Source organism: Nicotiana tabacum, chromosome 14 (genome assembly GCF_000715075.1).
Source record: "Nicotiana tabacum cultivar K326 chromosome 14, ASM71507v2, whole genome shotgun sequence".
Lineage (NCBI taxonomy): Eukaryota > Viridiplantae > Streptophyta > Magnoliopsida > Solanales > Solanaceae > Nicotiana > Nicotiana tabacum.
Genome location: NC_134093.1, coordinates 63,261,054 through 63,276,165, shown reverse-complemented (window position 1 = coordinate 63,276,165; position 15,112 = coordinate 63,261,054).

Sequence of the window (15,112 nt, the reverse complement as noted above, 5' to 3'; positions counted from 1 at the left end):
TCAATTGTGACACCACGTAACGGCGGATCGAAGTAGGGAAAAATCCGTATGATATTCTTGAGAAAGATTGTACCGTACTTCCTTAGAATCGCAAAATCTTGTTGCCATAACATTACATAGTCTCGTATGGTTTTGTAGCAAAATTCACGTTGCTAACATTTTTGAATGAGTTGCTATAGTATTAAATAGTATTTGTATGAAATTCTTGAATCAATAACGTTGCCATTGCAAAATTTATCCTTGCTGAAGCTTTCCATTATTACCTTGCAGACAAAGTGAATTAGAGAAGTATTAAATCCTTAGGTGTGGACCCACTTTGATAAGATGACTAAGCCAAGAGCTCCTCCAAAATGTGCCACCTTGTCTTGTGAGTTAAAGACTCATTATCATGGCCTCTTTGGCCAGCCACGTTTGGGGGGGTGGGGGGGGGGGGGGGGGTTAAATTTATCAAGTTTATCCAAAATAATTCACCCCTTTTCTTAATTAGTTTATTAATCCCCCACTAATTGAATAATTACCCATTGTCCACATAATTAAGAATTATCTCAAATTACTTAAAATATTGCTCATTTTTAACACACCTTATACACCTCACTATCATGGTCATGTGGTACCTTGTATGACATTAGTCCATAACTACCGGGTATTATAGCTTAGACCGTATTTTGTCCCAAAATGTAAAATTTTGACGAAATTTATTTTCTTTGATTTACTTTCCCTCTCACCTTCACGAATTTACTCATCACTTGTTTGAAATAGCGTAATACTTATAATTCCAAAATAATCTCATTCCTCAACTTACGTCGATTAACTTACGACGAAACTTTAACGTACGAAAATGCGGGATGTAACATCTCATTTTCGAGCTTCCATACTTTCATGTACGAAAACATGGGGTGTAACATCATTCCCACCTTTGGAACATTCGTCCTCGAATGTTGACTGATGCACTTATCATTTTCATAACTTATGTCTTCCGAATACTTTAATATTCTCCTTGCCATTTAGGCAACTGTTCTTTGAATAAATCCAAAGGCTAGGGCTTTCCCCCCTTCAAGCCTCTTTCTCACACCATGACTTGTAGTCGAAATCCTTCTAATCTCGTAACTGTTGCTACCTTCTATCATGCAGCATGTACGACTATATCTTTGTATGTGCGCGCCTATGCGACTCTTCTCTTCTCTTTCCTCCAGCTTTTAACCAATCTCTAGGCTTCACTTTGTGTTCATATATAAAATTATGTCAAGCTGTCCCTCCGGGCATTATTATTTACTTCATCTAAATAGGCCATACTATACCATAATTCTTACTTCGATTTATCGTTATTGAGGTCTGCTACCAAACTTCGGGTTACTCTCGTTGCCTATCCTATATGCATAAAGCTAAGTCTTATAATGCTTCTTCATTACTGTTCATCTTAAGACCGATGGCCTAATCTCATCTCGTACTTTGCAGCTTTTACCCATCCATTGTTGATTTACCTCAATGTTGATCTACAATCTTCCATTGATAACTTGAAACTTCTTACGTAATATATTGCCACTAGGGCTTACGCTGCATCGTGGAACATTTGAAGTGATTTTCCTGATCCACCTGGGGGCGATACTATACTTTCATAACCATATTTCATAGCATCCCAATGTGATTTTTCTCACGTGAGTATTTTAAACCTGTACAATTCATGAAATCATTACTCAATCGAAGGCCCAAACATCATCCTTCATTTATCACAATTACACCCTCATTCTACTACCAGGGCAGCATTCCATCTCTTCTAAATGCCACTAGTCTTAGACTCCTTTGAGTTCACTCAGGCTATACTGAGGTTTCTATAACTTAGAGAGACCATTAGCTCCCTTGTTTTCATGGGCTTAATCCTGAGGACTCATCCATTTTCGGCACCTTCTCACTCGCCCTTTCTTATCCTTACTCCTGCCTTATTAAAACCTTGTCGCTTTACCATACATTAGCTTGCGACCTATAGATATCTATTTATACTACTCGCAACCTTCCTTCAACTTGCTTGCACCATAGATTTCCTCGTGTTATTCTGGAACATCAAGCGAGACATCACATCGTCTCTAACTCTTCTTTACTCTTTTAACTAGACCTCTCGATACATAGAAATCATAGGATGGAAAATATGCCACTGACGATGCCGTTATCATTCCTGGATACTGAGTCTCAGCGCTTCTGGCCTTCTATTTGAAGTATGGACTATTCACAACCTTCTGTATTTGAGTATCTCATACGTTGTTCACCTTTACCTTACTTACCTTATAATCTCGCCTCACATCTTCTATCTCTTTTATGACCTCCCTTCCACATAGGTATAATTCACATCCATGACTTGAAGCTCTATTATAATACTTGCACCTCTGGTGCATACACAATCCGGTGGGAGCTTCATACTGACTTCTTATGAGGCTGGTACTTTTCTAACTGGCTTTATCTTTGAGCTGTTATAGAATATGGTTGTTGTACTATCTTTCTTGTACCTCTGATATTAAGAGTGATTCTGCAATGTTCTCAATCATGATGTCTAAAATTTTCTGGGTCCAAAAATCAGACTCCTGATTTGTTTCATTGATGTAACTCTTTAGTTTCCTCTTCCTTCTGATCAGCCTTCATGTAGGCTTAAGCTATCTTCCGATCTGCGGCTCCTGGTATTAATTATTACTTTAGTCTTTCATAGCCACTATGGAATATCCGTGATACCATCATCTAACAATTCAATCCCTTGTCTATGACTGAACTCAATTCTTTCTTTAAATGTAAGCAATTACTTTTCCTGGTCATTTTTCCACTTGTTGCATGCATACTTAGCTTATCTTAGTTCCCACGCATGCCGAAATTTCGTGCAACTCATATGATCTCGAATATTACTTCTGATTTTTCTTCCCATTCCTTAGCCACGGTAAGTGTCACTTTCTCATAGAGTGCATACAATGTTGTAGTGAGACTGTTTTGTTTTTACATGACCATTTCCTCTTTAGGTCACTGTGCTTAGCTTGAAGCCTTCTTCCTTATTTCCTCAGCTAGTCTTTCGTTGTAGTATTAGGGAAGACCTTCTGACTCTTGTAAAGCTGCGAGCTTATTACATCGTATATTTGACGGAATTTTTGATGTTCTTCCTCGCCTATAATTATCTGTAGTTACTTATTTCCACGCCCTTGTGCTTGTAGGGTTGCTCCTGAACTGAATTTTTGACTGTCTTCCCAGTGAGACTATCTTTTATTTCCATAACATTCATACGCTACCTTTAACTACCCCAACTCTTGTCTGAATATTTCTCAAGGGTCACGATGTCGTATCTGAGAGACTGAATTCCCATTTTGGGGTTCACTATGTTTATTTTGCATGATCTGTTGATTTGTCTGTAACCTCTTGTCTGGGCATAACTAGACTCTTCCTGAATTAGTTACTAACTGCTCGTTGGTCCATTCCCATATTAATATTCCACGTAATCTTTCTTGGGTTATTTTCTTTGTCTTAACTTACGTTTCCACTGGCTCCTTATCTATTAATAACATCTCGGGCAAGAATCCTTACTTCCTCTCCTTGACACTATGTTTGCATAATGTCCTGGAATCATTGCATATCTATAGGATTTGAATGGGTGCGATCTCATCCCTTTCTCATTTTTATCGCATTCTCCCTTTACCATTCCGTAGTTACTAAAACCACTTAATTCTGATTTAATGCCACATCATTCCATATTCCCCACTTGTAGGGGAGTACTAATATTTAGAGCTACGACGCCTATAGATATTTTACCTCTTCATCTTTGACGTCCTTTCACATCATCGATGACCCTTACCCGCCTTGCGGTAATCCTTCTGTACCAAGGATAACAAAATTCCTTACTTACGAGGGTGACACCTAGTATAACTGGCATACATAGTCCCTTAAGCTTAACTTTGTCTCACAGTGCTTGCTTTAGGGAAGCGTCTTCCTGAATGACCATTCTCTGAATTTCTCATGAATCTTCTTCTGTTGTCCATGATGCCGAAACGCAATCTGAAATCCTCATGATGCCGACCATTATGAATTCACTCAGTCCCTAATTCATGTTTAGTTTATCTTGTTCACCAGCCCATACTGATTTCTATTATTCTGGGGTCTAACTTTTCCTTCTAGTAGTCGCGTTAGAGTCACAAACTTATTTCTCGAAATGAGGATATGACTTTATGGCCTATACTTTTTTGTTGTCTCAAGGCCTATCACCTCTCGTCTTTTCCTTTATTTGACTATAGACTCTGTAATACTGTCATCTTTTTGATCTACCGTTGCCATCCATGTATCACATCTTACTCATACTGCTTCATTAACTCTCTTCTTATTTCCCTGCTAACATTTATGTCTATCACTTTATTCTGAAAACTCCAACGAGACATTCTTTTGCTTTTAGCTCCCCTTGCTCCATCCCCTGGCTCTTCGGGTTGCCTAACATTCTCGTTCTACTAGGGACGGGAGCCACACTAAGGTAATATTTATCCCTTCAAGGCTTCCAGTGCCTATCTTTGTAGTTGTTACATCATGTACTTTAATATTAGGATGAGTCATAGTAATCCATATATGCTTGAAGGGATTAAGACCATTCATAAGATTATAGAGGATTTGTGATAATATTATTGTAAGACCCCGTAAGTTTAACAACCTTGATACCGTTAGATACATTTTGATATGGTACCATGATTTTTTTTAAATATTTGTATAGTAGTACTTTAGGATGAGGATTTGTGGATAATTACAAGGTGACTAGGATGTCACAACGTGGCTACATAGTAAGGAGCAACAAGTGACTAATACAAGTTATCATGGAGGTGGCATCTTTATAGCTAATTAGGAAATTGTGGATAAGTATTGCTAGTAGTAGAACTAGATAAAGATTAGGTAGAATGAAGGGGTGGATACATGTAAACATTAGGTGAGGTTATGGAATGGGTATCTAATTTTATTAGATGACAATGTGTCATAAATTAAGGAAAGAGTGGAGGGGGGAGGATCCCATGTGTAGTTGTGGGAGACAATATTTAGTGACTAAGCACTACTAGAGGTAAAGGTGGCATTCCTATAAATGGTGATTCTTATTTTATGTGGCTAGGTGGCATCTTTAGGGGATTTTTGGGCATAAGTAAGCCACAAAAGCGGGGCCCACAACCCACAATTATAAGAGATCTTCCTACATTATTAAGTGAGATGTATTTACATAGCTAGCAACGAAAAGGCTCTCACTTTTCTTACTATATTCCACAACATTTTCTAGTCTTTTTAAGGAGGGTTTGGTTCTTGTTCAAAGATTTAAGAAGGAGCAAAAATTGTTCTTGGAAAGCTCCAGTGAAAGTAGTTGATAATTTCTTCAAGTAAGGTATGTGTAGGCTATCCTTTCTTTCTTTTTGGCATGATCCAAACGATACAGCGAAATGAGCAAGCACGCAACTTTCATAAATGATTCTATTCTAAGAAGTACTAGGGTTGCCTATGTTCTTAATTCCCCATATGTCCTACTATCATATCGTTTGTTCATGGGTTTCATGATATTTCAAGAGATCGTATTGACTTACTTCATTATGCATTGCATTCATTTATACATATGCATTTTTCTATGACCAGATGGCATTATATATGCGTATATTATATGTATATGGGGTATGAGAAAAAGGTTACGACGTTATATACACACCACCACCTGATCAGCTGGTATATGATGATGATTATGCCCACAGTGGCCGAGATGATGTGATGGGATGCCCTCAGAGGCTTGATGATGTTATATACATACAGACCTATGCATTATATGACATTTATATGCATATGCATGACATTATAAATATTTCATGATTTACAGAGCTATCCAGACTTACAGGTTGAATCCTTCACTCCTTGTTTCTTCCATGTCCTTTATACACTGATTTACATGCCTTACATATTCGGTACATTATTCGTACTGATGTCCTTTTGTTATGGACGCTGCATTCATGCCTGCAGGTATAGATAATCAATTTGTAAAGCCCTCATAGTTGACGAGGTTAGCATTCAGCGAAGGATCGGTAAGACTCCACCTCATTCGGAGGGCATCCGAGTCTATAAGTCATCGTGTCAGAGTTTTGTTACAGACTTGTAAGTAGGTCGGTACCCTGTCCCATTTGATGTCGAATAAACTTAGAGGCTTTGTAGACACAGGTTCATTATGTAGAGTATGTCAGAGGCCTTGACGGCCCATAAGTATTCATGTTTTAAGGACGATGGTTCATTGATACAATATTTGCCCACTTATAGTTATACATTACGAGTTGTGGCCATGTTGGCCCGTGATAGATGCAGAAGAAAAAAATGAGTTACAGAGTGGTTCGCTCGGGCTAGTACGGCACCGGGTGCCAGCCATGCCTCCGCAGGTTTGGGGCGTGACAAAGTGGTGTCAGAGCAAGTCGTGTCCTAGGTAGTCTACAAAGCCGTGCCTAGTAGAGTCTCACTTATGGGTGTGTTGTACGCCACATTTATAATTGAGAGGCTATAGGGCATTTAGGAAATGTTACCCTTCTTTTGTTTCTAGATCGTGCCATAGATCTAAGTCGTAAGATGTCAGTATGAAGCTTCCACCGGATTTTATATGTACCAGAGGTGCAGGTATCATAGTAGAGCTTTAAGGCGTAGATATAATTTCTACCTATATGGAAGGGAGGTTATGAAAGAAATAGAAGATACGATGCGAGATTGAAAAGTAAGGTAAAGTAAATGTGAACAAGATACGAGATACTCAAGTACAAAAGGTTGTGAATAGTCGAGTAGATAAAGGTTGGGTTTAGTTTAGTTTACAAAGGAGACCCTAGAGAAAATTTTATAAATCTCTAAGAGTTAACATTCGAGGACGAATGTTTCTAAAGAGGGGAAGGATTTTACATCCCGTATTTTAATATTAGGATGAGTCGTAGTAATTCATATGGGCTTGAAGGGATTAAGACCATTCATGAGATTATAGAGGATTTGTGACAATATTATTGTAAGACCCCGTAAGTTTAACAACCTTGATACCGTTAGATACATTTTGATATAGTACCATGATTTCTTTTAAATATTTTTATAGTAGTACTTTAGGATGAGGATTTGTGGACAATTACAAGGTGACTAGGATGTCACAACGTGGCTACATAGTAAGGAGCAACAAATGACTAATACAAGTTATCATGGAGGTGGCATCTTTATAGCTAATTAGGAAATTGTGGATAAGTATTGCTAATAGTAGAACTAGATAAAGATTAGGTAGAATGAAGGGGTAGATACGTATAAAAATTAGGTGAGGTTATGGAATGGGTGTATAATTTTATTAAATGACCATGTGTCATAAATTAAGGAAAGAGTGGAGGAGGAAGGATCCCATGTGTAGTTGTGGGAGACAATATTTAGTGACTAATCACTACTAGAGGTAAAGGTGGCATTCCTATAAATGGTGACTCTTGGTTTATGTGGCTAGGTGGCATCTTTAGGGGATTTTTGGGCATAAGTAAGCCACAAAAGCGGGGCCCACAACCTACAATTATAAGAGATCTTCCTACATTATTAAGTGAGATGTATACATAGCTAGCAACGAAAAGGCTCTCACTTTGCTTACTATATTCCACAACGTTTTCTAGTCTTTTTAAGAAGGAGGGTTTGGTTCTTGTTCAAAGATTTAAGAAGGAGCAAAACTTGTTCTTGGAAAGCTCAAGTGAAAGTAGTTGATAATTTCTTCAAGTAAGGTATGTGAAGGCTATCTCTTCATTCTTTTTGGTATGATCCAAACGATAAAACGAAATGAGCAAGCACGCAACTTTCATAAATGATTCTATTCTAAGAAGTACTAGGGTTGCCTATGTTCTTAATTCCCCATATGTCCTGCTATCGTATTGACTTACTTTATTATGCATTGCATTCATTTATACATATGCATTTGCCCATGACCAGATGGCGTTATATACGCGTATATTATATGTATATGGGGTATGGAAAAAGGTTACGACATTATATACGCACCATCACCTGATCAGCTGGTATACGATGATGATTATGCCCACAGTGACCGAGATGATGTGATGGGATGCCCTCAGAGGCTTGATGATATTATGTACGTACAGACCTATACATTATATGATATTTATATGCATATGCATGACATTATAAATATTTCATGATTTACAGAGCTATCCAGACTTACAAGTTGAATCCTTTACTCCATGTTTCTTTCATGTCCTTTATATACTAATTTAGATGCCTTACATACTCGGTACATTATTCGTACTGACGTCCTTTTGTGGTGGACGCTGCATTCATGCATGAAGGTATAGATAATCAATTTGATAAGCCCTCATAGTAGACAAGGTTAGCATTCAGTGAAGGATCGGTAAGACTCCACCTCAATTGGAGTGCAGCGGAGTCTATAAGTCATCGTGTCAGAGTTTTGTTACAAACTTATGCGTAGGCCCGTACCCTGTCCCATTTGATGTCAAATAATCATAGAGGCTTTGTAGACACAGGTGCATTATTAGTATGTCAGAGGCCTTGACGGCCCATAAGTATTCATGTTTTAAGGACGATGGTTCATTGATATAGCATTTATCCACTTATAGTTATACATTACGAGTTGTGGCCATGTTAGCCCGTGATAGATGCAGAAGAAAAAAATGAGTTACAGAGTGGTTCGCTCTGGCCAGTACGGCACCGGGTGCCAGCCACGCCTCCCCAGGTTTGGGGCGTGACAGTAGTACTCATATCTAGCTGTACTATTTTAGAGTGCACCATCTAGGTGTCTCACAAGGAGATCTATTACCACATTTGCAATATCTTTCGGAAATGTCAACTAACACAAACAATCCATTTACCATTTTGGGTTACTCTAACCCCAGCAGGATCCTGACATCCCATCCTTCTCTTAAACTACACCTGTCAGCCCCCATAGGGCATAACTAAAATAGGTGTGACCAATTGTATATATCTCTGTTACTGTTGAAAGTAACTCAGAATGCTTATATTTCTCTGCTTGAATTGTAAATACTGTTAACCTTCATTAACTGGGTACCTTGTATACCTTTTTTTATCTTGCTTCTTTTACTTGCTGAAACTTGTGTCTACCTTATGATTCTCTTATTCCTTTTTACCGTAAGAGTGGATAGACATTCTTGTCTTAGGGATCCGTATCAAGAAGCTTACACATCTTAGTACACACATGATCTGTTGAATACCTCATATTTATCCATCATAAGCATGATGCAAAAATTGAGTTCCTCTGACTCAACTCTTCCACAACTACATCTCTTACCAACCGTCTTTCTGGACGGAGGCATCATTGTATTATCAATAAGATAGAGTTTAGGAAATTGAGTTCTTACAACTGAGCTCTACCACACGATCTAGAGTAAGAAGAAAGAGTGACTATCCTAAATGCCCTGTAGCCTCCTGCTTATAAGTGTGGTGCACAACACACCCATAAACAAGACTCTACTAGACACGGCTTGTAGACTCTCTATGACAGAACTGCTCTGATACTATTTTTGTCACAACTCAAACCGATGGGCCGCGACGGGCATCCGATACCTTACTCAACCGAGTACCAACATAATGTATCTTTCTTATTGTACTATCATTGATAAATGGGCCAAAAGATTGTCATGAAATAACTAGAATGAAACGTGAGGGAACACTCGTCGTAGGACGACCCAACATGTAATACCAACTTATGCATATGACAAATGGTATAAGGCCAAAATGATCACTCGTATACTGAACATAGGCCGACAAGGCCATACAATCTTTTGCGTACATGACATATGTCTACAAGCCTCTAAAAGTACATAAACGTCATAAGGCCGGGGCAGGGCCCCGACATACCAATCAATACGTGTCCGATGCATACTGACCAAATAGGAAAATCCGGAGCAAATGGAGCGCACTAACATCTTCCGCTGAGCTGATCGCCACTTGGAGGACTCTCGACCTGTCTATCGAGACTTGCGGGCATGAAACGCAGCGTCCCCAGGCAAAAGGGACGGCAGTACAAATAATGTACCGAGTATGTAAGGAATAAAAATAAGTAAATAATAGACATGAGAGAAACATGGAGTAAAAGACTCGACATGTAAGTCTGAATAGCTCTGTGAATCATTCAATACTTATAATGTCATGCATATGCGTATAAATGTCATACCATGCATGGGTATATGCGTTCATAACATCATCAAGCCTCTGAGGGCATCCCATCATATCATTTCAGCCACTGTGGGAAAATCATCAACGCATACCAGCTGATCAGGTGGTGGTGCGTATATAATGCCGTAACCTTTTTCCCATATCCCATATACATATAATATACGCGTATATAACGCCATCTGGTCATGGGTCAATGTACATGTATAAATGAATGAAATGCATATGAAATACGTTAATAAGTCTTCTCGGAACATCATAAGACCATTGTGACTCTGATTAATATCATGAAATAAACTTTATCAACTTACGTATTTTCTGAGACCCATGAACAGATAATAGAATAATAAGACATATGGGGAATCAAGAATATAGACACCCCTAGTATTTCTATGAATAGAGTCATTTTTGAAAGTTGCGTATTTTGCTCGTTTCATTTATATCATTTGGATCATGCCAAAAGGAAAGAAGGGATAGCCTTAACATACCTGAGCCGATTCTCTTGACAATCCCTCTAACATATGACAATTGTGACACCACGTAACGGCGGATCGAAGTAGGGGACAATTCGTATGATATTTTTGAGAAAGATTACACCGTACTTCCTTAGAATCGCAAAATCCCGTTGCCATAACATTACGTAATCTCATATGGTTTTTGTAGCAAAAATCACGTTGCTAACATTTTTGAATGAGTTGCTATAGTATTAAATAGTATTTGTATGAAATTCTAGAAGTAATAACGTTGCCATTGCAAAATTTATCCATGCTGAAGCTTTCCATTATTACCTTGTAGATAAAGTGAATTAGAGAAGTATTAAATCCTTAGGTGTGGACCCTACTTTGATAAGATGACTAAGCCAAAAGCTCCTCCAAAATGTGCCACCTTGTCTTGTGAGTTAAAGACTCATTATCACGGCCTCTTTGGCCAGCCACATTGGGGGGGGGGGGTTAAATTTATCAAGTTTATCCAAAATAATTCACCCCTTTCCTTAATTAGTTTATTAATCCCCCACTAATTCAATAATTAACCAATTGTCCACATAATTAAGAATTATCTCATACTACTTAAAATATTGCTCATTTTTAGCACACCTTATACACCTCACTGCCATGGTCATGTGGTACCTTGTATGGAACTAGTCCATAATTACCGAGTATTACAGCTTAGACTGTATTTTGTCCCAAAATATCAAATTTTGACGAAATTCATTTTCTTTGATTTGCTTTCCCTCTCACCTTCACGAATTTACTCATCACTTGTTTGAAATAGCGTAATACTTATAATCCCAAAATAATCCCATTCCCTAAATTACATCGATTAACTTACGACGAAACTTTAACGTACGAAAATGCGGGATGTAACATCTCATTTTTGAGCTTCCATCAATTTATTTATGGCATACTTTCACGTACGAAAACATGGGGTGTAACAATAATGGCCGCAGAGTGAAGCAACTACTTGGGCCATTTTTTATGATAATTTTGCGGCCAGTTATGCGACCGCACAACCTTTTCGCGGGCCGCACTTTTGTCGCATAATCGGCCTTAGAATTTTTGCAGAGGGAGGTTCTGTGGCGCATTATGCAACCGCAGAAGAAATCTGCGGGCCGCATAAAGGCCGCAGAGTGAAGCAGGCCAGCCCAGTTCCGAAGGCCATTTTTCGCGGTCATTTCGCAAACCGCAGAATCATTATGCGGTCGCATACAGATCATGTCCCAGGGCTTCATTTTTGGGTTTTTATAACCGACCCTACTTCGATAAAACATATGCCATAGTGAAATTTGAGCAAATTTCTGATACTTTTAGAGTGATAAAGAGTGCTTAGTGTGGGGAAGTAATCTTCAACCTATTATCCATCAATTCTTGCTCAATCATTGAGGATTAACAAAGAAAGTCTTCATTCTAAAGGTAAGAATCTATGTCCTAGCTCTCAATTTCGAAAATTTACAAAAAAAGGATAATTAGAAAGATAATTCTTGGGTGTGGGGGTTGTTATCTTGCATGCATGTATTATCAAAGAATGTGGGAAGGTTGTGAGCTAAAAATGGTAGAAAATGGGTTGGGGAATGATTGAATATTTCACAAAAGGGCCTTAATAACATTAATGCACACCTAGTGTTTGATAATGTGCTCAAATAAGCTAGAATCATGACCATTTTCCTAATTTTTGTCCAACTTGTTATATTTCTAAAATAGATCGAAGTTGCTAAGAATTTCGGAACATTTTACAGTTTAAAGGAAGCTCAATTGAGGTATGTTGGCTAAACCCCCTTCTTCTTAGAATCGAATCCCACGGTCTTCATGTAATTGGTGTAAGTCCCAAATTGATCACAATAGAATTGGCTATTCCGAATGTGCTTGTGTTGAAGGATATATGCTCAATATGTATTGTAAATGCTTCATCATATCACCTTATCATTGAGGATGTGTTCAAAATATGGAATGTGTGTTAAAATGTTAAGACTTCAAGTCAAGATCGAAATAAAGGTTGTTATGCCAAATTATATGAAAAGGCTCTATGTGCCTAAGATTCCCAAATTGCTCATATGTGAATTTAATGTCTTGAATGGGAAGCCTTATTGTTGTTGATAATGATAATGATGTTTGAATGTGGAAAGGGGAACTGGAGTTATGAAATACGGCCTAGTGCCAATGACTTTATAATTGTGGCAACTAGTGCCAATGAATTGAAAGGATGTGAAAGAAGTATGATATGAGATGATTGACTGAAAAAGGTAATGTCTCGGGTGAGACGGCCTAGCCGATCGGGCCGTGATCGGACGTCATGCCGCACACATGGTGGTGACTGTGCTGGAAAATATAATAAAATTGTGGTTATGGTTGATGTCTCAAATGAGACGACCTAGTCGATCGGGTCGTGATCGGACTCCGTATAAGAATACGGTGGTATTGTGAACTATGGTATATCGACACTAAAGATCACCCAACCTAATAACATGGAAATTGACTTGAAAACTTATATGATCCTTAACTTGATGTTTTATTATTATTTGAAGCTCTTATTGGATTTTTGACTGTTAGCTCTTGTATTATTATTCATTCTATTGAGATGGTGTTTAGTTTTACATACTAGTACTATTCGACAGTACTAACGTCCCTTTGGCTAGGGACGCTGCATCTTTAAATGGATGCAGGTGGTTCCATAGCAGGCATTGTTGATCAACGATAGTGGTGCATCCTTTTCCCAGCAGACTTGGTGAGCCCCCCTTCATCTCGGGGTCATGTATTGTATCTTTTGTTCATATTATTATCACGTTTTGAGGTATAGCCGGGGCCTTGTTGCCGGCACTATCATAACACTCTTTTGTATCTTTTAGAGGCTCCGTAGACACTATGTGGGTTGTACATGGGTGCTAGAAAAGTCAAACAAGTTATGTTGTATTTTGATCACTTGTTACACTCAAACTATAAGAATATGTGTATTTTGAGACTTTAAAGTGAAGTAACTAATGAAATAATTTAGTATTGTGTACATGATCTCCCTACTGTCTAATTAATAAAATTATGTCTTCTCTTGATCATGGGTGCATTGGGTAGAAAGCGTCTAACATGCTTGCTTGACCGGGTTCACTCGGTTGGGCGCCGGTCGTGCTTTCCGAGTTTGGGGCGTGACAAACTTGGTATCAGAGCCTAAGATTTTAAAGTGTCCTAGGATGTCTCGAAGTCGTGTCTAGTAGAGTCCTCCTTATTGGTGTGTTGTCGACCACATCTATAAGTTGGAGGCTACTTGGACATTTAGGAATAATACCCTTCTTTAATATTCTGGATCGTGCGACGAAACTGATTGTGAAACTTTTCCTCCTCTAACTCGTGCATTCCTTTAACTCTCAGTACATGGCACCTAAGAAGAGAGCAAGAACTGGCCAAGGAGCCAATGTCGCCTCAGGATTGGCAGTTGACCCTTTTTAAGATGATGCGGGTGAATACTTGAGGGGTGGGGATAATCCCCAGACTGCTACACTGCCTGATTCCACTACACCTGACCAGGCCACACCAGTTCCTGCACCTACTGAAGGTGTAGCGGTTCCTCCAACTGATATTCCGGTAAAACCTCCAGCCCCAGCTTCCGGTTCTGGTATTTCTGACGGGGATCTTAGGGGAGCTATCCAGATGCTGACACAGATAGTGGCTTCTCAAGCCCAGAGATCAAATGTTGCACCCACTTCTTCTAGCCAACAAGGGGATTCTAGTGGTTCCAGGGTGAACAGGTTTCTTCAGTTGGATCCTCCGGTGTTCACAGGTGCTAATCCCAAGGAGGACCCACAGGACTTCATTGATGAGATGCATAAGACTCTCCGGGTTATGCGCGCTACTGAGACGGAGGGAGTGGAGTTGGTCGCCTACTACCTGAAAGGGGTGGCCTATTCTTGGTTTGAGTTGTGGGAGGACTCTCGGGAGGAGAGAAGCCCTCCAGCGAGGTGGAGTGAGTTTGCTGACGCTTTCATGGACCATTTCTTGCCGGTCGAGACTAGGGCAACCCGTGCCGCAGAGTTTGAGAACCTTAAGCAAGGTAGTAAGAGTGTGTGGGAGTATCACATGGAGTTCGCGCGTCTGTCTAAATATGCCATTCTCATGTTGCCTACTATGGAGGCTAGAGTGCGCCGGTTTGTGCAGGGCCTTAGCCCCTTGGTTATCAATGAGGCCGCTATAGCTGCCTTGAATTCAGATATGAACTATGGGAAGATGGTAGCATTTGCTCAAGCTACAGAGAACCGTAAGTTAAAGAACAGAATGGAGCGAAAGGGTACCAGCAAGGCCCGGTCCGCAGGCAACTTTGGGGAATCATTTGGTGGGGGAAGATAAGCTTTTAAGGGAGGGTCATCAGGGGGCCCAGTCTTTTGCTCATTCTTCAGCCAATGCACCGCCAGCAGGGCCCAGTCAACAGCAGGGGAGTCGTTTCAGGCCCAATC